The following is a 26,098-nucleotide window of genomic DNA, read 5'->3' as shown; positions in this document are numbered from 1 at the left end:
TAAACGGCCTGGGGTGATGAGACTCTCATGCAAGGTGGTGGTGGCATGGATACAGAGATAGACAGGAATCCAAGAGACATTTCTTAAGAACGAGATTAGGCAACATACTGGATAGAAGAGAGGAAGGAGGAGAATTGGGAAGCTTCTAAGATCTTGGCTTTGAGGGCCAGGAAGGTTGGTGTTGTCTCTGTCCGAGATGGAGCTTTAGTAAGGGGGCCCAGGGGAGATGGGGCAGCCTACAATGAGTCAGTTATTGACATGAGTTTAAGGGGACAGTGAAACACCCCACTGACAGCTGGAAATAAAGAACTAGAGATGCCCATGTGGACGTCCTCCATGCAGGAGTGAGAAACGGGGCAGGGGCGTAAATGAGCTCGGGAAGAAAGGATGGGAGTAGAGGGCTGAGGAGAGACAGCGAGAGGATGCACACGGGAGGGGCAGGAAGGAGAACACAAGGAGTCTCTGTGCAAGTCTGAAAAGGCACCTTCCCCTCTGGGCAGATACAGCCCCGGACCATGATGTAGCGCTTGGCAAGCGGATACTGACTGGATTTCAGCCCCCTCATCCCCTTGTGCAGTGAACAGCCTCCACAACCGCATGAGGGCTCTGAAGACGAATCAGCCAAGAAAGCAGAAAGCTGGGAGGAAAACCAGGAAGTCTAGAGAGTTCCAAGAAATGGATGATGCATGTCACTGTACGAGAAAAGATTTGGCAAACATTGGAATGGAACAGCCACCTGAAAAACCCCCTGCCATCGAGTCGATTCCGACTCATAGCGACCCTACAGGACAGAGAAGAACTGCCCTGTAGGGTTTCCAAGGAGCGCCTGGTGGATTCGAACTGCTGACCTTTTTTGGTTAGCGGCCGTAGCTCTTAACCACTACATCACCAGGGTTTCTCACACACACACAAACACACACATACAAAAAGTTTTTAAACCTCTGCTGAAACTAGAGCCAGTAACAACCCAGAGGGCAGATAAGGCAGAGGCAGTGAGGGGCTGGGTAAGAGGAACCTGAAGGAGACTGAACCTTGGACACGTCTCTAACTAACTGTGCGAGTTAGGGCAATATGCTTGATCTCTCTGGGCCACGGTTTCCCCATCCATAAAACAAAGGGATCACAGATGATCCCGAAGTCTCTTAAATTATTGGAATTCTATTAACTAGAAAGCTCTGGAATTTACTTTTTCAGATGTATCTAAGTCTCTTAAATTGTTGGAATTCTATTAACTAGAAAGTTCTGGAATTTACTTTTTCAGATGTATCTAAAAAATCTCCCAAGTGAGCTAACCTCCCTACCCAAATTAAAGCAACTGGCTGTACACAGAGCCTCTTGAGGGTTTTTAAGGGTTTTTGCTGGGCTTTGGTGGGGGAAATTAAAGTTGACTCTTGTAGTCAAAGGTTTCTATGAGCAACGCCTTTTTATTCCCTCCTGGATCATGGCAGGGGCAATCAGCGGAGCAGTAATGGGACCCCAACTCTGTGGCCTAGCTTCACTCTGATTAACTGGTGGGAACCCTCTCCTGCCCTGGAATGCTACTAATAAAGTTTTTATTCTACTTGTGTTTGCCTTGCAAGAAAAAATGGGAAGAAAAGAAGGGAGAGAATGGCTAAAGGAAATTCACATGAGATTCACAATTCTACATTCCTGCCAAAAACCTATCACTGAAGTATGTCTGGGGCTGCCAGGGTTCACATTTACTCAGCATTCATGCTCTAATTATTTCCACATGTAGTTCAAGGAAAAAAGCTGATTAAAACTAAAAAAAAAAAAAAAAAAAGCACACCTAAATCCCAATACCCACAACTCTAAGAGGAGAGACAGCTCCACGGCCGCAGTGGGAGAGTTCCGGGAGAGCCGGTTTTAGACACGCTCCCTACAGTGCCTGCCACATCTGGACAAACATCCCCACATATTCCTGTCACTCTCTCCCGAGCAACCAACCCTCCACCTCCCCAAGCTTCACAAGCCCAAAACCAATTAACATTCACATTCTTTGGAATTCTGAGTGGAATGTGGGATTTATTCCCCCAATTTGGTGGAAGGCCCATGAGACATGGATATAGCCTAAGAGTTATGGAGTTCTTCTCTCCACCCCTTTGCCCTGGGCTCCATTCAACTGCTGGCTCCTGGATAGTCTCTGACACCAGATCCTGGTGAAGGAATCCACTGTGCAGACAGAGAACCTGGGTAATTTGGGGACTAGTCTCCCCAACAAATCTGTAGCTTTTTTCCATTACCCCAATTTATACATGGCTCTCCCCAAAACTGAAAGTGAAACCACCGTTCTCCAAAGGTAGGTGGTCACATGACCTGGCACTGTGTTGGATGCCCGTCACTGCCATCTACTGACTCTACTTGGCCACAACTAACACGGTCTTTGGCACATGGCTCAGAGTCTTCTTCCCCTCTCCTGGATGATTTCATTGTTCATGTGGCCTCAAGACTCTGGCTTCCTCACCTCTACTGACCTCCATCTTCCCTCCACTTCTCAGAAGATGTCTGTGGATAGACCAGGTAGCCACAGTAGATTTCAGTCACGAGCAGACTAAAATAAAGGGTATATGGCTTCCAGAGTTCTACATTTTCAAGAAAACTCATTACCCTTTGAAAATGTCAGCCCCATGAAGTATTGCTAGATGCTTCTTTAACCTCCAGATGGGCAGAGAATGTCTCACAAGATCAGCTAAAAAAATAACGCCACCATCTGGGGAGTCAGATTTACTGTCTGGCTTGCCCAAATTCTTTCCGTCCTTCAAGGTTTGCTCAAGTTACACCACTCCATTCTCCGTGACCTTTTCCTTTTGATGGGGATGAACCCCTCCTTCCTTCTCTGAATTTGGGTTCCTCATTTTGATCACTTATTTTTATGGTGGTAAATATACACATAACAAATCACTTGCCATTTCAACAATCTTCACATGAAATACATTCATCATATTGTTCAACCATCCCCCTTAACAGACGCTCAGTGTCCCCTAAGCATTGTGTCTTCCTTTCCCACCTCCCATCCACCCTCAGTAACCACTAATAAACTTTGGTCTCTATACATTTGCCTGTTCTAGATATTTCATATAAGTGGTATCATACTTGTCCTTTTGTGACCGACTTATTCCAATCAGCATAATGTTTTCATGGTTATCCATGCTGTAGCATGCATCAGGACTTCATTTTTCTTTATGGCTAAGTAATATCCCATTGTATGTTAAGTACCACATTTTGTTTATCCATTCAACTGTTGATGGACATTTAAGCTGTTTCCACCTTTTGGCTATTGTGAATAGTGCTGCAATGAACATCAGTATACAAGTATCTGTTTGCACTCCTGCTTGCAATTCTTTTGGATACACACCTAGGAGTGGAACTGCTGGATTATACGGTAATTCTATGTTTAACTTTACAAGGATCACTTATTTTTTTTGTTTGTATGAATTGTCTTCCCAGGGTAAGGATTATCTTAGAGTTCTTTCATAGGTCCTAGCATACCCTAAGCCACTCAATCAACCTTTGTTGAAAGCATTAAAAGGGCAGACTGAACCACACTGCCTTGGAGACTTGGGTTGGGGCAGAAAGACACAGCCCCTATGCCAGCTCCTTTCCTGGGGCTGTTCCCTTCCAGGACAAGTCTTTTTCTTAAAATAGCTTGAAGACCCTACCCTCCTCCACCAAGCCATTCCACCAGGAACTTCACTAATTAGAGATTATCTTAGACCCGCAGAAAGGTATGTGTGTATTTGTAGGTTGGTCAGGTGGAGAGGAGAACAATGGGGAAGCTGGAAGGGCTTACAGATATTTCCTTTGTCCTCAAGGTATATCCTAGCTGAGACATGCTGAGGGGGTGAGAATTTGGCGGGGAGTGGGTAGGGAAGATGAGGAAATGTGGAATGTGAGGTACCTCAAGAAAGGCAAACTTGGGTGACAGTTCCAAGTACTGGGTGGGACAGTCAAAGAGCAGCCTGGCCCGTTGGTGGCCTCTACAAAGGAGAAGCAAAGAGCGGCAAGTGAGAAGAGGCCAAGAGGAATTGTGAAAAGGGTTTACTATCCAAGGCAGCTGTTTTGTGTTCATTCTTCTCCGGAACCCCTGGCCCCTACATTGTCCTATGAGGTAGAAGGGAGGCAGGTTGGGCAGTCTCCCTAGACCAGAAAAAGAAGCTTCTTGCCTTCTTCTGCCCTTCCACTTCCAGAATGTTCCAGGTGTCTCCAGACACTTTCCTCTGGCTCATCCACTAGGATAAGGCTTGTAGTAGGCTGGAATGCACTGTAAGGGAAGGACAAGGCCTTAGCTGTGTCCAGTGGTGTCTACCCCCTGGGGCTGGGTGCCTTAAAAAGAGCTGTGATGCCCAACCAAGAGTTGAGACTATTCGACAGAATGGCCAGAAGGGGGGGGAGGGGGAGGGGGAGGAGAGGATGGAAGTCAGGGTTGACTAGAACAAATGGAGCTGGGAGAGCAAGCAGAGCAAAGCAGCATGCGTCTCCAACTTTAAAAACAGGGACAAAGCCCTGGGAATCTCTTGGGGGCAGTGTGGCTGCAAAGCAGCTCTCAGGTTTCCAGCATCTTCCCCCCTCCCCCAGCCCTCTGCAATTATTCTCCAGGCCAAGGAATGCAGAAGGGGTTAAAACCCAGCAAGAAACTCTGGGCTAAATGAAATCTCCATATGTGTAGCTCCGTAGGGTTCTAGGACAAGTGGGCAGCTGTAATTAGAAGTTCTCAGACACCGTGTTGCCACGGCAACTGCTGGCCCAGAGAAAAGTGGGGGGAAACCTGGAGTCCGAGGAATACAATCTTCCAAGTAAATGCCAGAGGCAGGTGGCATTCATCATTGTCAGGCTTCGCAGTTGCTCCTCCAGCTCTTGAGGACCTTTCCTGTCCAATTCCTCCTTATCCCTGCTCCCCAGACCCCCAAATGTTCACCTGGAACTATTCCAAATGCAAATGAAAGGCTCCCTTCAGGATGGCATCCAAAGGAAAGAATTAGGAAGTAGTAGATTCTTGGAGGGGACAGTGGTGGTTCAGTGGTAGAGTTCTCCCATTCCATGAGAGACCTGGGTTTGATTCCCAGCCAATTCACTTCCTGCGCAGCCACCACCCATCTGTCAGTGTAGGCTTACATGTAGCTACGATGCTGAACAGGTTTCAAGGAAGCTTCCAAACTAAGATGGACTAGGAAGAAAGGCCTGGTGATCTACTTCTGAAAAATCAGCAATTGAAAACCCTGTGGAGCACAGTTCTACTCTAACACATGAGTTGTTCTACTCTCACCATGAGTTGACTTCGCAACAAAGGCAACTGGTAGATTCTTGGAGGAGGGGGCGTGTACAGGTGATACTGTTTTCTGGGCAGTCTCTGGTCCCAGAGACCTTCTGAATCTAAATCTGAGGAACACTGAGGGAGGCTGCAAGCTTAATTTACCTATCACTATGGAGCCCATGGAGCCCTGGTGGCGCAGTGGTTAAGAGCTCAGCTGCTAACCAAAAGGTTGGCAATCTGAACCCACCAGCCACTCCTTGGAAACCCAGTGGGGCAGTTCTACTCTGTCCTATAGGGTCACTATGAATCGGAATCAACTGGGAGGCAGCAGGTTTGGTTTTTGGGTTTTTATGGAGCCCACCTCCTCTCTGAAAAGGTGGTGGGGCTGGGTGGATGTTACAGGACAAGCAGGGATATGTGAGCTTGAGGGGAGAATATCTGCTCTTAACAGAGCAACCATACATTTTATCACCCAAACTGGGACATTTTTTAGAGTCAAAGAGAACCTTCTAAATAGGATATATCTGGACAGCAGGCATAAACTAGGACTCATGGCCACTTTAATTATTAGGCTGCCTAAGAGAATACTTACTGTATCTCATAGAGTGGGGATTCTAACCTGGTATCTATAGACCCCCAGAAGCCTAGCTATAGATTTTGGGACTGGATTTTCAAGGGAGCATATATGTTTAGATACCCACAAACCCAAACCAACCCAGGGAAGATGTGAAACCCAAAGAAATTACTACCCTGGACTGTCTCTTGTCAGCTTAATTTCCCTTGATTCAACAGCTACATGAAGAATTGGTCCATGGGATTTTGCTGCTGGGAAGCTGGGGAATCTGAGCAGATGGGACCACCTTTGCTTCTAAATCTTGGTCATTACAAATCCTTCCTATTACTCCTCCAAAGAGAGAATCATTCAGTTCGCCAAAGGATATGGTCCTCTATGAATTGTTTATAGCAATGATGTGGTAAGTTGAGTAGGATCATTCTATGGCAAAACCAAAAACCAAACCCACTGCCGTCGAGTCGGTTCTGACTCACAGCAACCCTGTAGGACAGAGCAGAACTGCCCCATAGAGTTTCCAAGGAGCGCCTGGCGGATGTGAACTGCTGACCCTTTGGTTAGCAGCCGGAGCACTTAACCACTACACAACCAGGGATACTAATAAATCTCCCTCTGGATAGGCGAGGTTTTCAGGGGTGCATTCTTACACATTCCTTAACAAAACAAAACCAAATCCACTGCCATCAAGTTGAATCCAACTCATAGTGACCCCACAGTGTTTCCAAGGCTGTAACAAGTGAACCAAAAATGGTGGCTCAGGAACTCTGTGGTCACGAAACCCAAGTTAAGTCAGCACAAAGGTCAGACTCTCTTAGGGAATCAGCAGAAAGGACTGTATTTTAGGCATAAGATAGCCAGTCTAGAAATTACGTGCAAGTGGTTCAACAACAAGCTCAGTTACAAAACTGTAGGATGTTTAAAGGTCAGGGTCACCCCACCCCAGGGTGTAACCCTTAGTACTTTTTCGGAGACTTTGGGAATCAGAAACATCTGGTAAGAGTTCTTGGCAGTTACTTGGCAACATGGCTGGTAGTCCTCTTCTCTCAACCTTGGCTAAGGTTGGGAGCTACTAGAAACAATGTGCCTTATTTACATGCACCAGTACCCAGATGAAGGGAGTCCTGGTGGTACAATAGTCAAGCACTCGGCTGCTAACCAAAAGGTCGGAGGCTCAAACCCATCCACCAGTTCCTTGGAAGAAAAGACCTGGTGATCTGCTCCTATAAAGATTACAGAAGCCTAGGAAACCCTATGGGGCAGGTCTGCTCTGTCATATAGGGTTGCTATGAGTCGGAATTGACTTGATGGCATACATCTACAACAACATACCCAAATGGGAGCAAATCTCCAAGCTAAACGTGGAATTGCTCCAAGATGTTTGGGGTGACACCTTGGGCTCCTTGCAACCTGTAAACATCAGTTAACACCACTGCTCTTTGCTGGACATGCATATCAGGAAGTTCTGGCACTTGCAGGTCTAGTTTAGAGAATGTTAATCTTTCTGGAACAAATTAAAAACTACAAAAAAAATTAGTCCCTTTGAAAAAGCAACCCTCCAAACACAAAGTTACCTGCATTTTCTTATCATGTTCCAAGGTGTAATTGCACTAAACCCATTTCCAAGCCGGTGAGCAACATATGGAACAATCAAGCTGCTCCTTAGAAACCATACAGGGCGGTTCTACTCTGTCCTAGAGGGTCACTATGAGTCGGAATTGACTTGACGGCAATGGTTTTTTTTGTTTGGTTTTATTTTACTGAAGCCAGTATATCCAAAATATTGTCATTTCAGCATGGAATCAAAATTACTAGAGATATTTCACATTCTTTTTTTCATGCTGTCTTTGAAATCTGGTGTGCATTCTGTAATTAAATGGCACATCTTAAATTGGACTAGTCACGTTTCAAGTGCTCAATAGCCCCTGTGGCTAGTGGCTATCTGTGCTGGACAACACAGCTCTAAACAATGGTTCGGAGTTTAGACATATTACTGAGAACGGAATTGAGGAGAAGAGTTTAGGTAGAAAAAGTAAGGCTGTCTTTAACTGGGAATGTTTTAGAAGTGGTATATATGATTCAATCTAACAGATACTATCTGACCATACAGCCAAGGCAGCATGCTGGGCTGAATCTGGGAGCAGGATACTGAGGAAATGAATACCCATCCGTTGGAGATGGGCAGGTGTTGTGGGCACTGCAAACACAGCGCAGCCTCATTCTGGCTCTGCTTTCAGCGCCCGTGGACAAGTCACTTCACCCTTCAAGTCTTCTATAAGAAAGACCAAATATTCGCCCCCTCCTGCCTTTAGGACTTTGTATGGCTTAGCTCAGGAAACAATGATAAAAAGGCTAATTGAGCTGTAATTTAAACGGCTAATTAAACTTCTGAGCTTCCTCTTATTTAAATACACCTTTTTCTTGCCTAGAAATCTATGGACATATCTTTTTCAAACTTTTTTTTCACTTTCTTGTCTCAACTGCTACAGTGTCTTGCCTCCAGCTTTCAATATTTTACACACACACAAACACACAGTTTAAGTGCCTTAAGAGTAAAGTTAATGAAAACAGGCACATTCTATTCTTCTTGAGACATTCCTGCCTTGCATTCTTTCCTTGGAGCAGTTGGGAAGTCACAGCTGGGGCGAAGGAGCCGGAAAACCTACTTGTGCTGGCCAATCAGGCCTGAGCTGAGCAGAGGCCCACCAATGAGAGACTGCCAGGTCTTCTGTTCCATTGGAGCAAAACCCCCTACTTTGACAGAGATTAAAATCCCGTGAGACCCTCAAGCAGAGCCAACAATGCACAAAGGCTTCCTTTTCTGTTCATTTTGCTTCTCCCCAAAGACTGCATCAGAAGCCCCACACAAAAACGGGCAGATTATCATTTGCGGTAAAAGCACTCAAGTATTATGTAGCAGTATAGTTCTCAAAGCTCTTTTATCCTTCGTTTTTAACTGACTAAACACTGGAGAAATGCCAGGTGTCTAGCTGCTCTTGGTTACCCTGAAGGACCCCATCTCTGCTGAAGAGTGAGGCAACATGCTGTGGTAGGTGAGGGAACTGGCCTATGGGCCAGATGTAAGCGCTAGTGTAGAGATCAGGCTGCAGAAAGGAGGGGTCTCCTCCCAGGACCCCATTCCATGCTGATGATTGTGCCACTGGTGGGACTTCCCCAGAAAAACATCTTCTCCTCTGAGGTTTTAATGGATAAACCCAGTGGCACTGGCCACCTTTTCTTTTTACTTCTTTCAGTCATACTGAGGATGGACGTCACAGTTGTCATTCAGATGAACCAGGGGAGAGAGTGAGCGAAAAGGATGCCAAAAAGCAAAGGCCTCAGCAGAGGTCAGAAGATAAAGTTATCAGTGACTTCGGGGCAAAGAATCACCCATAAGAAAATTTAATGCTTTATTTTACATTCCTTGGGACATTAGCTTCCTCTGGGAACAGTGCCCAGTTATGTCAGAATTGATGATAGTGTAAGGAAAGAATGAAAATGTTTAGTATTCAGCTAGTCCCTGGATAAATTCCAACTTCACCTGGAGCGGCCAGAATCAGAATCCAGGCGTCTGATCACTACATGTCCAAGGTCAAGCAAAGTGTTGATGGGCGAGTGCTGTCGGGCCCTTTTCCCAGGTGCACAAGATTATTCGCAGAAGATGGCACAGAGATGATTAGGATACCAGATTATAGGCAGGATACTAAGCACCCTCTCATACTGGCCCTTTGGTCAGTGGATTAATTTAACAATTATTTACTGAGCACTTACTATATGCTACTTGGGGCAGTCGTGGTGCAGTGGTAGAATTCTCACCTTCCATGTAGGAGTGCCAGGTTTGAGTCCCGATCAATGCATCCCATGAGCAGCTACCACCATCAGTCAGTGGAGGCTTGCTGATTGCAACGGGTTTCAGCAGAGCTTCCAGACTAAGATGGACTAGGAAGCAAGGCCTGGCAATCTACTTCTGAAAATCAACTAATGAAAACCCTGTGGATCACAGCCGTCCAATCTGCAACCAATCATGGTGATGGCACAGGCCCAGACAGTGCTCCATTCACTTACACATGGGGTCACCGTGAGCTGGAGCCAACTCAATGGCAGCTAACAACTACTATATGCTAGGCATAGTTCTAGGTGCTGGGGTGTCACTCGTAAACGAAACAGACAAGGTCTTTGCCCTGAAGGAATACACAGAGCAAATGCACAAAAAGTAACAAGATCACTTCAGATTATGATGAACATCTGGAAGAAAACAGAGTTTTTAATGGCAGAGACATCTCAGGGAGAGGGCACCACTTAGATCGAGTGGCTCTGGAAAGCTCTCTTGAGCTGAGACCTCAAGGTTGGGAGGAGAGAAGTACAAAGGCCCTGAAGCAGGATGGAATTCGTTACGTTCCAAAGCAGAAAGGAGGCCAGCGTAGCTGCAACACAGGGTCCAACTATTCCAGAACAGAGAAAGGAGGCCAGTGTGGCCGTGGCGGCAGAGGTTCCAACAAGGAGAGTGGCGTGAGGTAAGCTGGGAAAAGCAGGCAAGGGCTAGACCATGTAGGACCTTGTTAGTGTTACTAAGTTTGTATCTTATTCTTAATGCACTGCGAGCCTCTGGAGGACTTTACACAGCAGAGTGACATGATCATATCTGTTTTACAAGATTACTCAGGCTGCTGTGTGGGGAAACAGACAGCAGAGAGGCAAGACAGAAAAGGGGGAGAACAATTAGGACATTCTGCAGTAATCCAGGCACAAAATGGTAGCTTGGACTGGAGTGGTGACGATGGAGACAGACGGTAGGTAGTTCATGGAGAGGCGGCAGAGCCTACAGTGGAGCCACCAGGATTTGCTGGTGATCTGGGTACAGGGATGATGGAAAGTGAAGAATCAAAGAGACTGGGTACTTGAAGGTAGTGCCAAAAACCCCTAGCCAGTTCTACGTAGACTGGACACAGCCATGCCGGTGGTCTAGTCTGGAGTCATTGCCAGAAGGTCATCTTCCCTCAGACTGTCCCATCCCTTCCTGATAAAACTGAATTGGTTTAGGAAGTGAGTTCAGCAAGACCACTAAGCACTGAGGTCAAACATAAACAGACTCTGCGGATGGAAATCGGTCCACGTTTTTAAAGTGCTCCGCGGAACACTAGCCTTTAAATATTTATGGTATTTTTTGAAAAGTTATTCTGTGGTGAAATGTTTGGGTAACACTGCTTACTATACTTTCTTCCTGGAGAGTCGTAAATAATGCACATGCATACATTGTGAGGCTCTGAAAAGTCCTGCAGGTAAAAAACCACTTAACCTAGCATACATATTTACATCACTTAATACACAGTTTGAGACACACAGATCTAGGTTCAGTATGTCTCTACCTGTAGTTCTGTTATCCCCTGGTATTCAACCAATGTGGGAGAAAGATGCGGCAGTCATTTCCGTAAAGATTTACAGCCTTGGAAACCCTATGGGGCAGTTCTGTGCTGTCCTACATTCAACTCAATGGCAATGGGTTTGGGTTTTGGGTATTCAACCGATAACAACAACAACAATATTAGCAGCTACTGTTTACTGAGCACTTACCTTGTGTAAGGCACTTTATGTACGTTATCTCCCTCGGTACACACTAGATACAGGTGCTGTTTTAATTTACAGCTTTTACATTATTGCTTGCCTTTTTGAGTTTTGGTTACAGATCATTCATTCACTTAGTAAAGAGAGTTATACATCTTTTCTGATCATCTATCATCAGCAGTGTTTGCTCATGGATAAAGACCAGAAGTTCTTCCATTTATTACCCCATCTTTGTTTGCTTGTCCCACTACAATTAATAGTGAGTTTGCTCCTCCCATCACTGCCTCCCTTCCCTTCCCCCAGTCCTCCTCATCACTATTTTCCTTCTTCCTATTTGCTCTGTCATTTCTAGGACAAGAACCATTTTGGGACAGTTCATCACATGGTCTGAACCCCCTTGGGCTTAGAATCCCTAACTTTTGTCTCTCCCTCAAAGAGAATGTCATGACTTTCTGAATGTGGCTGTCGTCACAGCTAAGCCCACAAACTGGCCAGTCTAGAGCCCGCAATAGCCATCAGCTATCTGGAAGCAAACACGCTCGCTCACTCTCTCCCTCTCTCACTCACTGTTCACCAACTAGGCAGAGAGAAGACTTCACCTGGAGTTAAACCACAAATCACTGGGGAATGAGCAGGACTTTACATTTCCACGCCATCGTGAACATGAGTAATTACGGTCACTAAATAACAATGCCATTTGCACTGCGGGAAATAATGATAGCACTACCTGGAGGAATGACCCAATCCGCCAACTGAAATACAGCCACTGGGAAGGAACTCAACTTACTCTCTAATCCACACAGCAACTCAAGGAAGCAACTGAAGCAGGAAATGAGAACTTTCTATTTGATCAAACATGCAAGAAGAATTTAGAAGCAAAATGCACTTTCCTAAGTTATAAAATGACCAACACAGTGGAGTCAGTAATCCCCAGTAATTGCTTGTCCTCATAGGATTTCACATCACCACCATGGTTTGTTAAAAAAAAAAAAAAAGAGTACCCAATGTAGGGCACTTAATGAACATAAAAGATGCCAACTTCTATAATTTAACATCCATGTTACACTACTTCTTTCAGAAAATAAAGAAAAACCAAGAATCTTTTCCAGTTGTACCTCTTAGAGATAAAGCTGTTAACGTTTAAACTGTTCTTTAAACAATATGGCCCACACGGAGCTTAGGAAATTTTATTAAGAAATACGTCTGCAGTGAGTAATGAATTTATTATATCGGATGTTTAGCAAAGACTTGAATGCCTGGCCTCTGCTCCAAACACTTCCCAGTCCCATTCTCCCTTATAATCCCACCCCTCAAAAAAGTGAAAAAGAGAAACCCAACATGAACTCCCACCTGAGTGTGTCTCGAGCTGCAGTTTACCGCGATCATTAGCCAGCCCTTGGTGCCACGCAGAAAATTACTCTTCTGTTGAACATGATGTGGACACCAATTAAAACACAAAGTGAAAGGCCTTCCCCCTAAAATGAATTGCTAAACCAGGAAGCCTGCTTCTCCGTGTGTGGCTGCAGGCAAGGCCAAAGGCACACAGGATAAGGAAGGCTGACAGAAAATGACAGGATACAAGAGGTGGAAACAAAAACAAATGGGCACATTCCTGTAAAAATGGCGTGCGGTGGCATCTGACCTCCTCTAATTTCACGAGGGGGAGAGAGAATCATTATCAGCATCAAAAGCCCAAGGCTGATTCCTATGAGGCGGAGGTCAGACCTACCTCCTCTCTCCACCGTCTTTACCAACTCTGACACCAGCCGTCCTCCCACGGCACTCTCTACTTCTCTGCTGGGTTCAATAATTCGTTGCAATGGCCACACAGCATTCACAGACCATACTCACAATTACGGGGTTTATTAGAGAAGTTAACAGGTTACAATTCAGGTTCAGGAATGCTCAGGATACAGTTCTTCCGTTAGGACAGCCTCTTCCCAGCCGTGCCAATAGGCATGCTTCTCCCCGGCCCTCAGCCCCTTGACCCGCAGCCTCAGACAAGTGTTACAAAGCTCTTTCAGCCCTGTCAGCAAGCGTCTGGAGGCACCTTACTCCACCAGCAAGCCTTGGTCCAAAGGCACTCAGCTCTCTTGGTGGCTGGGAAGCCCAATGCACCGTCTCCTGCGGTCTCTGGTTCTGCGGCCGCCATTTACTCTGTCATTGCTTCTCACCGTCTCTGGTGTTACAACTCTTCCTCTCTCGGTCCTGGTTCTGCTGCTTCTGTCTTCCTTGTTATAGCTCCCCACCCCCCCATGTCTCCTTTTAAGCCTAGTGGATGGCAAAACTGTCCAACCCCCTCGTTAGGATTCCATAAACCTTATTTGCATGGTCCCACCCCCACAAGGGAACATTTTATTTACATTATTAGCAAGCTATCTAATCCCTATGGTGGGCCACGAGCACTTTATTTGCATAATCCCACTCAGTCATTTGGTGGGAGTTACAAAGACTATGGCTAAAAGGACCATGTTAATTAGTTCACCGCACCGCAATCCCTGAAAAAGTCTTAGGACACCAAGGAGAAGCAGGTGAATTTCCTGCTCCTGATGTAGGCCTCAGCGGGCCCCAATTAATTATAGCATCAGCTGCCTGCTGAAGACCCAAGGAGGAGATGCCCTTGGAGAAGTGAAGCTGAGCATTCTGAGCTTTTGTGAATGACTGACAAGCATATTATCTGTCTCCATCCCAAAGCAACTTTCATGGGCGGAGCTGGGCCACCCAGAAGCCACACCAGGCCCTCCTGATTGGGATCCTGAAGAGGACTCGGGCATGTCGGAGTCTATGCTTAGTGTGGGTATCTTCATTTCTTCTCCAACAGTTTTCAGCTGCTCTGATAGTCTGTGTGCGTCAATTTCAGACTAATGTTGAGATGAGCCAGGAATTCTGTTGAGAGTCACCAAGAATTTTGAGTTCCCCATCCATTTTATGGGTGCCACAAACTTGGGTCCCTCTTTATAACCGAAAATATACTTAGTCAGTCTAACCTTTCCAGAAGCTAACAGGATATGCTGACCATGGGTTTTGAGAGGGAAAACATACCACTTATTTTTGGAAAGAGGTAAAAAAATGACTAAATGAATGAATAATATATTTATTAAGTTAATGCTCATTAACAGGCTAACCGTACAAGCCTAAGAACAAGCACTGCTCTATGTGCTCAGAAAGAAATCAGGGCAGCAAAACGGAAGTCAAGTAGTAAACTAAATTAAAACAAAACAGTCAAATTAAGGAAAATTGTAATAACATTTTTGCTTCTCTTCACTGGTTCCCACAGGAATTTGTCTTTATGAGGGTAATCTCACTGTTTGACTATAGGTAGGGGATCATGTTTTCCAAGCGGTAAAATTTAAGTTTGTGTGCAATGTATGCCCTGGTGGCGCAATGGTTAAAGCAATCCACTGCTAACCGAAAGGTCAGTGGTTCAAAATCACCAGCAGCTCCAAGGGAGAAAGAATTGACAGTCTGCTTCCATAGAGATTTACAGCCTTGGAAACCATATGGGGTCACTATGAGTCAGAATCCACTTGATGGCAGTGGGTTTGGTTTAGTGCAATGCGTGCATGTTTGTGTGGGTGTGTGTAGAGGAAAGGGAAGGGGATAGAATCAGTCTACCCTGGGACACAGAGCCAATTTTAATTCAGTCCTGACACTGTGCAAAGCAGCCTTATGAGGAAAGGCCACATGCATGTAACATTGGGCTGGTGTCCCATTCAGGACCAACAGGAGGCCCAGTTTATCACACTGGGATTATCAGGTAGGCTTCGGGAACTGGAGTGCAGGCAAGGTACCAGGCTGTACACATGACTGAAACACCCGTGTTGGACTCTGCTTCCTTACTGAGTTCGCCCTGTTAAGTAATTGATTTAACTGCTGAGGTCACGACGGAAGGCTGTACCCACAGGCTGTAGTAAGAGCCTTGAACTGATTCAGAGAGCAGGGCACAGGGACCAGGGTGGGAACTTCATCGGTACCCACTCAGGGGATCCAGGCCATGGGCTGGCAACCACGGTGAGCAGGCAAAGAAGCGTTCCAGAAAATGGAGTTAGGGTTCCTGCATTGTTTTCAGACAACTTTTCTCCAAGCCTTTTGCAATCCCGCATCATTTTTAAAAGAAAATGTGAATTTATTTACAAAGATCAGAAGAAAGTTTTTTGTTTTTTTTTTTTAATAAGTTCAATAGAAGCTCAAGTTGCACACTTTGAAATTTTGGGTTGTCTTCTTTTTCTTTTAAGATTCCTTGCTCAATCCCAAGGAACTTTTTATCCTGTGTTGCAAGCAGCTGGTTTCTGAAGTGGAAAAAAAGTAATTCCTTTCAGTACACAGCACTGGGGATTCTTCTGCAGGAAGACTGTTGAGTTGCCACACACTGTACTGTTTATATTGCGCTCAATGCTTACAGGAGGAGGTAAGGGACACAAAACGTCTCCTGCTTTTATTCATTTCTCTTTTTCCATTCCTGGGCCAGCCTCTCTTTCGAACTGCTCTTCCCTGGGCCACAAATTAAGACCCGAGCTAATGAAATGTCCTAACTCCATTAAGTAGACTATTTTGATAATCCAACCTAATATGTCTGCCTACGGACAGAATTTCAGAGCTGGGTCTTCGAGCACATCTCTAAGACCCCTATTTTGCAGATGACGGGCTAGGGACTTGTCCAAGTTCACACTACCAGTGGCAGGCAGGCGGCTCAGTGCCTGGGGTTTCTGTCTGTCCCGGGTTATTCGCCCCAGCCCATCTCCGTTCGATAAATGCAGGCTTGCTTGAAGCCAGCTCACGTCAGGGGTCTGCGTAAACTCAGCCACAGCTCAGCCGCTATGTTCTCAACTCTGAACCTCTTGAGGCAGCTGAATCCTGACAGTCTCATAAATTCACTCACCTGCTTCTTATGTGTGTGGCTTATGCCAGTCCCCTGAGACAGTTTAAGGCTGACTAAGAAAACGGGGGAAATGAGTGAGGAGCTGCAGAACTGTAAGGATTGTGCTGAAAAGGCAGGGCGCCAAGCAGACACCGTCTAGACTTTAATCGGCCTCTCCCAGCAGAGTGCGGAGTGGGGATTTGCAGGGAGGAGGGGGAGCAAGACCAGAAAACCTTCCTGCTTTTTGTTTAGCAAATGCAAACACATGATACAACCTCTCTGCCAGGCTCCAGACTGGAGGTTCACTCTGTCTGAGGCATTTCTTCCCAGAGGCTAGAAATTCAGCTGTGGGGCTGAGGGAAGCTCTGCTAATCCAGCCATCAGATGGAAGCTGGGAATACTTTTCTTAATTCCTGGAGAATCGTGGTTCCCAAACTTGAATGGGTTGGGCAACAGCCAAAAGTAACACACTGCGGATGCAAAAGAACAGATTTTTAAATTTTCCATTTGTATCTTCTTAGCTTATCCACAAAAAAGAGAACTTTCATTTAATGAAGGGCATAAAATTATGAAAATTTTGTAAGACTGAATAAAATCTATGTATAAAAGGTACAGATGTAGAAAGGGCCACCACAGTCCAATAAGCATCATAGGAGTCAGAGATAATGTTGGGTTTGGGGGAGCTTGGCAGAGGTCCGGAAAACGGTGGCCCATCCTCTGGGTGGGCAGACAAGCCCCACGCAGGGCACGTGGCTTCGCGAGCAGAGCGCACGACGAAATCAGCCCCACTTGCCCCCTTAACTGGAGACTAACATACTAGGCAACTCAGAGCTGTCTTGCAATTTGGTTTTATTTAATGTGCAACAGTTGTGAATACATCTGAAGGACAAAGAAATTGCCTTAACACACCTCCTGAGTCACTGAACATCATGCTGCAAACGCTCTGATGTAAAAACTACACTGCAATGCTGGCCACAGCGTTGGACCCAAATCCAGCTGACACCACGCCCATGTCTATGGGGCCAGAAAGACCAGGCCTCAAGTGTCAACCCAGGCACTTACGCCATTTAACAACTGATGTAACTTGTAGCTGGAAGAGGTAAATGACCAGGCCTATTGAGTCCATGTTATCAAGCAAAAATGTCTTGGGTTTGTTCTCAAAGTTGCTTTCTGAGATAAGATACGGTGGGCCTAGAACACTGAGCGTTTGCCTTGGGGTTTTAAGTCTTGAGTTTGCATCCTGGCTTTTCTACTTACTAGGTGGCTGGCTGATTTGGGGTAACTAGCTGAATTCCCTGAACCACAGCTTCTTCACTGATAAAATGAAAATTACAGTAACTGCATCATCAGGTTGGGAGAATTAAATAAGATAAGGCTCTTTCCCTCTCCTCTTGTCTGGCTAACTACTATTCATTTTTCAGGCTCACTTTGTGGGTCACTTCCTCTTGGAGACCCTCCCGAACCCCCTTGTGCTTGGTTAGGTTCCTAGCCATATCCTCGCACCGATCATACTGCATCACTCTGCGCCTGCGTCCTCGTCTGCCTCCTTCCCTGGACTGCAAGTCCCTTGAGGACACCAGCGCTAACTCAGGGCTGATAAACAGCAGATCTGTGATGCCTTTTACTTTCCTCTACTGAGTTTACTTTGAGAACGTCTACTTTGTCCCAGATGGATGAAACAAAATAATGCATCAAGACTCTGTACTGCCTTTTTTGGGGGGCTTCTGGGATTGGTGATAACATCCGTGTAGGGAACAGTGTGGCACATCCCTGGGGACAATGGAAGCCTCACATTGGAACCACTTCTAGACCTTGCCTGATGTGTCTCTTCACTTGTATCCTTTCTGGTTATAATAAATGCGCAACTAATTTTTATGGGCTTTGGACCCAATGAATCAATGCTACCTAATACGGCCATCACCATAAAGATGTGTCTATGTGAAGAAGTGTCTGAAGAACTACTCAGCCCAGTGCCTGGCACACAGTAAAGCTTCATAATTACTAAACAGATGAACGTGATCATCACAATCGTCACACCAGACTTGATATGACATCAGCTACCCCATGAATATCTGAAAACCTGTTTACCTCTGCAAAGTACAGACTTGACAGTAAAATATTTGTCAAGGAAAAAAAAAGACTGCTCAACTTTATCTTGGCATAAAATGGAACATGGTGGTTCATGGATGTTTTGGCAATACCTAACACAGCCCCAGGACTTTAGGATGACCTATTTGTCATGATAGGAGGAGGAAGAGGAGAAAGACAAGAATATATGAGAAGGTACATCTCTTTGTTACAAAGGCATTAACAAAGAGGCCTGCTCCAGGGCCCGGGAGATGGTAGCACGCGAGGCTGGAGTCGGAACTGGCTGCCAGACCACAGCCGACAGCGCCTCTCTGGCAAAGAGATTTAGGGTTTGTGTGCAAAACACGAGAAGCGGGTGCCTTGGTTCCCAAAGGGACAAATCCCAGCCTGCTCCAGGAATATTTCCTACGCTGTCTTTGACAATAGTTGGTACTTATTTTTTAACAATGAAAGCAGAGGGACCTATTCCTTTCTGTGATCACATTTTCCAAACCCAAAATGTAGAATTCAGGCTGGGCTATCAAGGCTGAGTATAGTACAAACGTATGAAACTGATCACCCCAAAAATCTAAGCTACCTAGTGACCAACTCCAATATGCAAGGACAGACATGGCAGAGAGAAAAACTGGATGTGGAAAAATCCCAGAGTTTTATTACTTCTTTTGCCTTTTATCACTATTCTCCTTCCACTTCTTCCCTTCGTTCACTCTATCTTTAGGGAGAACCCACACTGGCCTGCAATCCCATTGCCTGTGCACACAGGTGCTCAGTAAGAACTTAATTCTTCTCCTGCAGGACATACTATCTAGAAGAAGTCTGAAGATGAGATTTGCTCAGTAGAAGCAAGGTTTCTGATACACATTCTGGGTCCCGAAGGGCCCACTGACCTTTTTGTAACCACCATATAAATACCTAAGTTTTCTTTTTAAAACAGAAGATAATACTTAAACCTCTGGAGTGGGAAAAAAAGAAGCAAGGGGAGGTGTGCACACCATGAGTGAGCACAAATGCATGAGTGCACACACATACACAAACACACACCTCTCCCTCCCGACGGCATTTGGGGCTCTTCCAGGAAATAGCAATGCCACAAGAATGATAACAGCATTAACACTTAATGGGGCACTAAGTGCTAAAACATTCTTACAACTGCTTTACATGCATGAGCTTATTCGATTCTGACAACTAATCTACGTGGTCCTCTGCATTAGGCCCATTTTACAGATCGGCATACAGGCCCAAAGAGGTTAAGTAACTTCCCAAGATCAATGGCTAGTAAAGGCAATGCCAGGATTTAAACTCAGGTAACCTAGCTTGAAGGCCTGAGCTCTTAACCACTATGCTATACTTCCTCTCAAGGGTAAATCAGTAACTGGAATAAAAACTTGAGCCAGTGTACAGGTTGTACAAATACAGACAATCCCTAGTAGATGTTTATGTGTAAATTGAGAATTCTGTTGTTGAAATCATTCCACTCAAAAACATTCCGTGTCAGTCCCTAGCAGGGACTGGCGAGAGGTACTTCATCTCTTGGGGTCCCTCAAGCTCTTCTGGGTATTTGTTTGCTTCTGGCGTTGACTATATGACATCAGCAGAGAAACCTTTTCCATTATCTGATAGCTAGGTTCAGACAGACAGGCACCAATTCTGTTTTACAGATGAGGAAAGTAAGCTCAGAGGGGTTAAGTAACTTGTCCAAGGACTCACAGGTAGACAACGCCAGTATTCAACCCGGGCTACTACCCCAAAGTCCTCGCTCTTAACTAAAGCAGCAAGTCAGAGATATCACAAGACTTTTCAAAGGTTTTATGAGCTAGAAAGGGGCAGTCTAGGACTTCCAAGTACAGATCAAGGACTCTCCTTATTTTATAAGGTCCTTTTTAATAATGAGAAGGTTCTCTAACAGGGTCCATGTCAAAACACAGACTTGGAGACACCCAAATATCAGAATAAGAAAAGAGAATAAAGAAAGAAACTCTGTGGAAGGCTTGAGTGACATGAAAATGGGGGGAAAGAGAAAAACACCAGCACCCCAGGAACTGATAAAATTTCAGGTGATGTTCCAGACAAAAAAGTGGCCACCTAATGGACATACTGATGAGGTGGACAAGCTGGACAGAATGAGAACAGCCCCAGCTGCCCAAGTGGAGCTGCCAATTCCAAGAAGGCAGCAGCTGTTCATCACACTGCTGCATTTCAGGGTTTTCTGAAGCAGCGACAAGGTTTTCTAAACAATTACCAGTAACTTCTGGTAAAGCCATCTATTTGGCCCCTAATGCCTAACTCCATTTGAGTCCTTAAGAACAGGGACCTATGAGGTGCTGCTATTTATTCCCATCCTGTCCTTAATAGTAGCATGTGTGCCAAGTGACTAGCACAATGCCGGGCACTTCTGCAGGTGAACATGCACACACACCTGTACACATGCACAAATATCTGTGCCTGCAACATGGCATGGCTTCTTCCATGTATCTCAGGACTTGCTCTGGCAACAGCTTGGACACCAATAATATCTGGGATTATTCAGGGGACATATTAGGACCATAAATTCAGACTTCATCCTGGGAATAGCTTATTGGTGATGGCTTCCAAATGAGCATATAAAAAGTCTCTGAAGAGATTACAGAGAAATCCTGCAACCACAGCAGAAAATGCAGATTTATAGGGTGTATTTTGTACTCCAAATACCCAAAGAGCTTTCTATTAGCAAGTGATTGTCAGATGACTGCTAATGCAAAAGCTGTTATCTATGACCGACAGCAGCAACTCTTAGAACCTCAGCAAGAGCGACTGTTGACTCCAACATAACAGCCAAGAAAATGCTCATTATCATATTTTTGTTGATGGCCAACATTGGGATCTGGCTTTCTTTAAGGTGTCTGGATTCATGTTAAGAATTTAGAAGCTTGGGCCAGAAACTGGTTAAGTGCTGGTTTCCTGACATCTTCATCCATTTGCTACCCCAGTTCTATTACCTATTACCCCACATTGTCTTTGTCTTTCACACAGTCCCAAACCCTGCCTTCTAATCACCTTAATTTTGGCTAAAGATATGCCAGTGCTGGCCAAACGGACTGATTTTTCTAGCAGGAATGGTAAATAGCTTTCACCTCACATACAGGCTTAACTGATTGCTAATGGCTGCCTATAACATTGCTGAGAAGGATTTTCAATCCTCCTCCAGGCTCAGCAGGAAAGAATTCCATGATTGATTAGCAATGTCTGTCATGGATAAGGGATAGAAGTGGTGACACGTATGCCTGGTTTGTACTATCTCAGCAGGTCATTTATCTCATAGTGTTGGAAGGTACTTACTTTTACTGCCTGCAGAGTCTAGTAGGCACATCTCACACATCTGTTGATCAATTCTGATAGTTCTTTGAAAGGGAAGCAATGGTGGTGGCTAGCTGTACAACTCCACCCCCATCATCCTCTCCTTACACAATGCAAAGGGCACAACGAATCACTGGAAGTTCAGGTCCTTAGACTCTATCCAGTGTCTTCACATGAGGGGAATCATGAGGATTCTTCTGACTCCCTCCCTTTTTCAAAAGAATTTACCCTCCTAATAGACACTATCTTATTTAAATAAAAAATGAATATTATTTTCTTATAAAAATATGAAAATAAAGTATGCTTATAAAAAGAGAATACTGAAAAAACTACAGCAAAGAACAAAGTTACTCATAATTCCACCACTTAAAGATAATTTCTGACACATTTGGTCTTAGCTGTGTAAACATTTTTATCCAGTTGTGAAGACAAGGTATGGGAGAGGGGGAAGGTTCTACTTTTTAAGATTAAATCCTAATGATTTCCCAAAGCTTCAAAAATTTTTGTAAACAGAATTTTTAGTGGCACAGATGAGTGTGTCATTATTTACTTAACCCTTCTCCTCTTATTGGATATTTAGTCCGTTTGAAGTTCTTAGCTGTTATAAATAATGTGACTGGCATCTTATGTAGACTTCCTGTACAAGTAATAATGATCAGGGCAAAGTGGCCAAATAAAATGATCTGAGTTTCTTTCCTTGCTTTAGCTTCTCAGAATATCTATCCACAAAATAGTCAAGTTAGCTCCTCCAAACCTACTGGATAGATTTTTAAAGTATAAAAACAAGACAAAATTGTGTTCTGAAAAACCCAAGGAAAACATACAATGGAATATTACCCAGTCATAGAGAGAAATGAAGTCCTGAAGCATGTCACAACATGGATGAATCTTGAAAATATTATGCTGAGTGAAATCAGTTAGTCACGAAAGGACAAATACTGTATGATCTCACTTATATGAAATAAGCAAATATATAGATACCAAAGTGGTTACCTGGGATGAGAAAGAAGAGGAAAAGGGAGAGTTTTTACTTAGGGAGTTTATGTAAATGGTGGTAAAATAATTTGGAAAAGCACAGTGATAATGGTTGCACAGCATGAAAATGGAATCAATGTCACTGAATCATACATGTGGAAATCGTTGAATTGGTAAGTGTTTTGTTGTGTATATTTTCACCACAATAAAAATAAGTAAATAAAAGAAAAAATTCAAGGAAGAAATACTGTGTATCTTGATTGTAAGGCTACAGTGGTGAATCCAATGTAAGAATTCATCAAGCTGGATGCTAAAGAATTATGCATTTTACTAATGTAAAAAACATTAAAAATCAAGGGAGGCCTTATATTAATGTAAACATAATTACGAAGACACTTGTTTGCCACATAGTTATATACTGCAGGCCTGCCTCTCCAGTACAATGCAAGGACTCTGAGGCGAGAGACCACGTCTTGCCCCTCACATCACTCTGCCTTATGTGCAGGGTTTCCTGAGCCTGCAGAGGCCTCGGGGATGATGGGAAGGTGTGTGCAGGAAAGCCTCACTGTGGAGAAAGCTCCTTGCCAAAGCCCCAGCAGCCAGGAAAGGGCCCCAGAGAGGAAAGCATGCATTTGACCTCCAACGCCATGAATCACCTGGCTCACAAAACAAACCTATCCAGTGTAAGGTTTTACTTACACCCTATAATCCCTGGTGTCATTAAGCTAGTAATATTTGTTTCTACTAAACACTACTGACCTATTTGTATCTACGAAAAACTACCGAAAACATTCTGCTAGGAAGTCCAGTGATTTGAAGAGCAGAAAAAGAAACTATGACATTTTCCATTCTCCTGTGTGACCACTGGTATTCACAGCTCATCCTTCACTTGCTCTGTTCTCTCGGAAATGTGTGTTCGTTCTGCCTCACTGACTCTGAAGACTTAATTTTCCTCTTCCTTGGGACATTTCCTCCGGGGTCATTACCTCCACTGTAGCCCATGTCCTCTGCTCTTCTCCACCTCTCAGGGTCTGCCCCACCAGCTCCTGTGTGCCTGGGAACCGACTCCTCCCCAGCGCCCAGTCCAGAGACTTCTATGGAAACTGTAACATGCCCACCTTCTAACGAAGGTTTCAATGGCCAGGGCCTCGGTTTGCTTGGTGTGCCCATCGGTTCTGGCTATTGAGCAGAGTCCCTGCTATGTTTCAACATCCTAATTTCCAACAATGGTCTTTGGAATCACAGCAAACAGTTTATTTTCCCAAGGATAAACAAACAAGAGATTGTTTTAGGGTAGCTAAAGTACAAGCTGGATAGTAAAATCCTCATTAAGGTGCAGCTCCAAGAAGAGTCAGAGGATGTGGGTCAGACTCCAGGCCTACCTGCATCCACCACGAGAGCAATTCTAAAGAATGCAGACAGCCCACAGGAGCCAACAAAACCCTAGTGGCTGATTCACTGCAATGCTGATAATAGGGTATAAAAGAGCTTAAGAAATGTGGCTTTGGATGGACAATGTCCCAATAATTTCATTTCAAGGACTGCATCCCCAGAGCTAAGTGGGGTATGTCTGTCTGTGTTATTGTTCTTGTTGTTATTATCTTAGGTGATACACTCATAGTTTATGGTTGAAGTGTGAGCCCTTACTGAAATAAGTGTTGTGATTTGTAAATCAGGCCCCTGAACATGTGACTTATAATGATAAACTTCTAGATCTGGAATGCTGGAAATTAGAGTGCAGCAGAAACCACCACCAAGTGGGTGGGAGCGGGCAATGCCTGGGCATTTGCCAAGGCAGTCTTTCTGAGGCAGGCAGCTGAGCCACAGGGTCCCCTCCAGCCAGACATGTTAGAATCGACTCAAGAGATCCACCCATTGAGACCCAAGGAGCACACACACTAATGCCTGGGCTCTCAGCCTTTGCCCAGAATCCACACAATGCCCCCCCAGCATCAATGCTTCTCAGTGAAACTGGAGACATTCTCAAAGGGACAGAGATGGATGGGGGAGAGTGGCCAGTCACACAGTCCCTCCCAACAGAACCTAGAAATGGGCTAGCTATGTAATTGGTGGAGTCCCTGGCTCGACTACTAACTGAAAGGTTGGAGGTTCAAGTCCACCCAGAGAAGCCTCCGAAAAAAGGCCTGGATCTACCTTCGAAAAAATCAGCCACTGAAAACCCTATGGAGACATAAAATGATACTCGTGAAGTGTGCTTCTCAGATCAAGTAGATACATGAGACTAAATGGGCAGCTTCTGTCCAGAGGCGAGATGAGAAGGCAGAGAGGGTCAGGAGCTGGTTGAATGACACAGAAAATCCGGGATGGAAAGGAAGAGTGTGCTGTCACAGTATAGTGAGAGCAACTAGGGTCAAAAACAATGTATGTATATATCTTTGTATGAGAGACTAACTTGAATCGTAAACTTTCACTTAAAGCACAACAATAAAAAAATAAAAATAAAAAATAAAGAAGACCCTATGGAGCACAGTTCTGACAAACATGGGGCCACCATGAGTCAGAATGGACTCAACAGTACCCAGCACTGGTTATGTAACTGGTAGTTGAAGCGCTTCTTCTGCTGCCGTCCCACCCCATGCCCCCATCACTCCTCTCACCCAGATTCTATTATACACCCCTCTAGAAACACGTGCCCCATCCCCATCACTCCTTTCAAGCTGAGATTTGCTGCTCTAAAGAGTTCATGAGTATGAGCTCAGATGGATAGGGCAGAATTAAGATGGAGGCTGGCTGAAGGAATATGTTGGTGGTACAGTAAGGAGAAAATGAGTAGGTAAGAAGGAGAGTAAGAAATCTAAAAAGCAGCCCTGAGGGGCCAAATAAGTGGGAGACCATAGAAAACATACAAAACAATGTAACACTTTTCTTAATGAAATGTATTAGTAGTTTCTTCAATCTAGTCAAACAGGATTTGCATAGACTGGCAGTGTTAATAATGATGAAGATCACCTTTTCCCAAGCTTAGGACACCTCTGATTCTGAAGGTCTACTATTCAAAGCCTTTGGTTTCTTTAAACAGCAACATGATTTGTTAGGTAATGACGTTTTTTAAAAATGCTGAATTAATTGAAAATCCATGTTCAAATAAAAATTTATACATGAATGTTTACAACAGCATTATTCATAAAAGCCAAAAAGTGGAAACAATCCAAATGTCCGTTAACTGATGAACAGATAAACAAAATGTGGTACATCCATACAATGGAATATTATTCTGCCATAAAAAAAAAGAGTAAATGATATGGCGCTTCCTTAGAAGGCTAGAAATAGAAATACCATACGATCCAGCAATCCCACTCCTAGGAATACATCCTAGAGCAATAAGAGCTGTCACTCGAACAGACATACGCACACTCATGTTCATGGCAGCATTGTTCACAATAGCAAAACGATGGAAACAACCTAGATGCCCATCAACAGATGAATGGATAAACAAACTATG

General features: G+C 44.6%; 1 protein-coding gene across 1 annotated transcript in view; it reads right to left on the bottom strand.

Annotated features, from left to right (window-relative positions):
• The window catches only part of FSTL1 (follistatin like 1), a 61,727-nt gene that overhangs the window by 30,813 nt on the left and 4,816 nt on the right, over nucleotides 1-26,098 (bottom strand). The gene's annotated exons all lie outside the window — the stretch shown is intronic.

This window comes from Trichechus manatus, unplaced genomic scaffold (genome assembly GCF_000243295.1).
Source record: "Trichechus manatus latirostris isolate Lorelei unplaced genomic scaffold, TriManLat1.0 scaffold00026, whole genome shotgun sequence".
NCBI classification, from domain to species: domain Eukaryota; kingdom Metazoa; phylum Chordata; class Mammalia; order Sirenia; family Trichechidae; genus Trichechus; species Trichechus manatus.
This window is presented reverse-complemented; position numbering and strand designations above follow the sequence as displayed.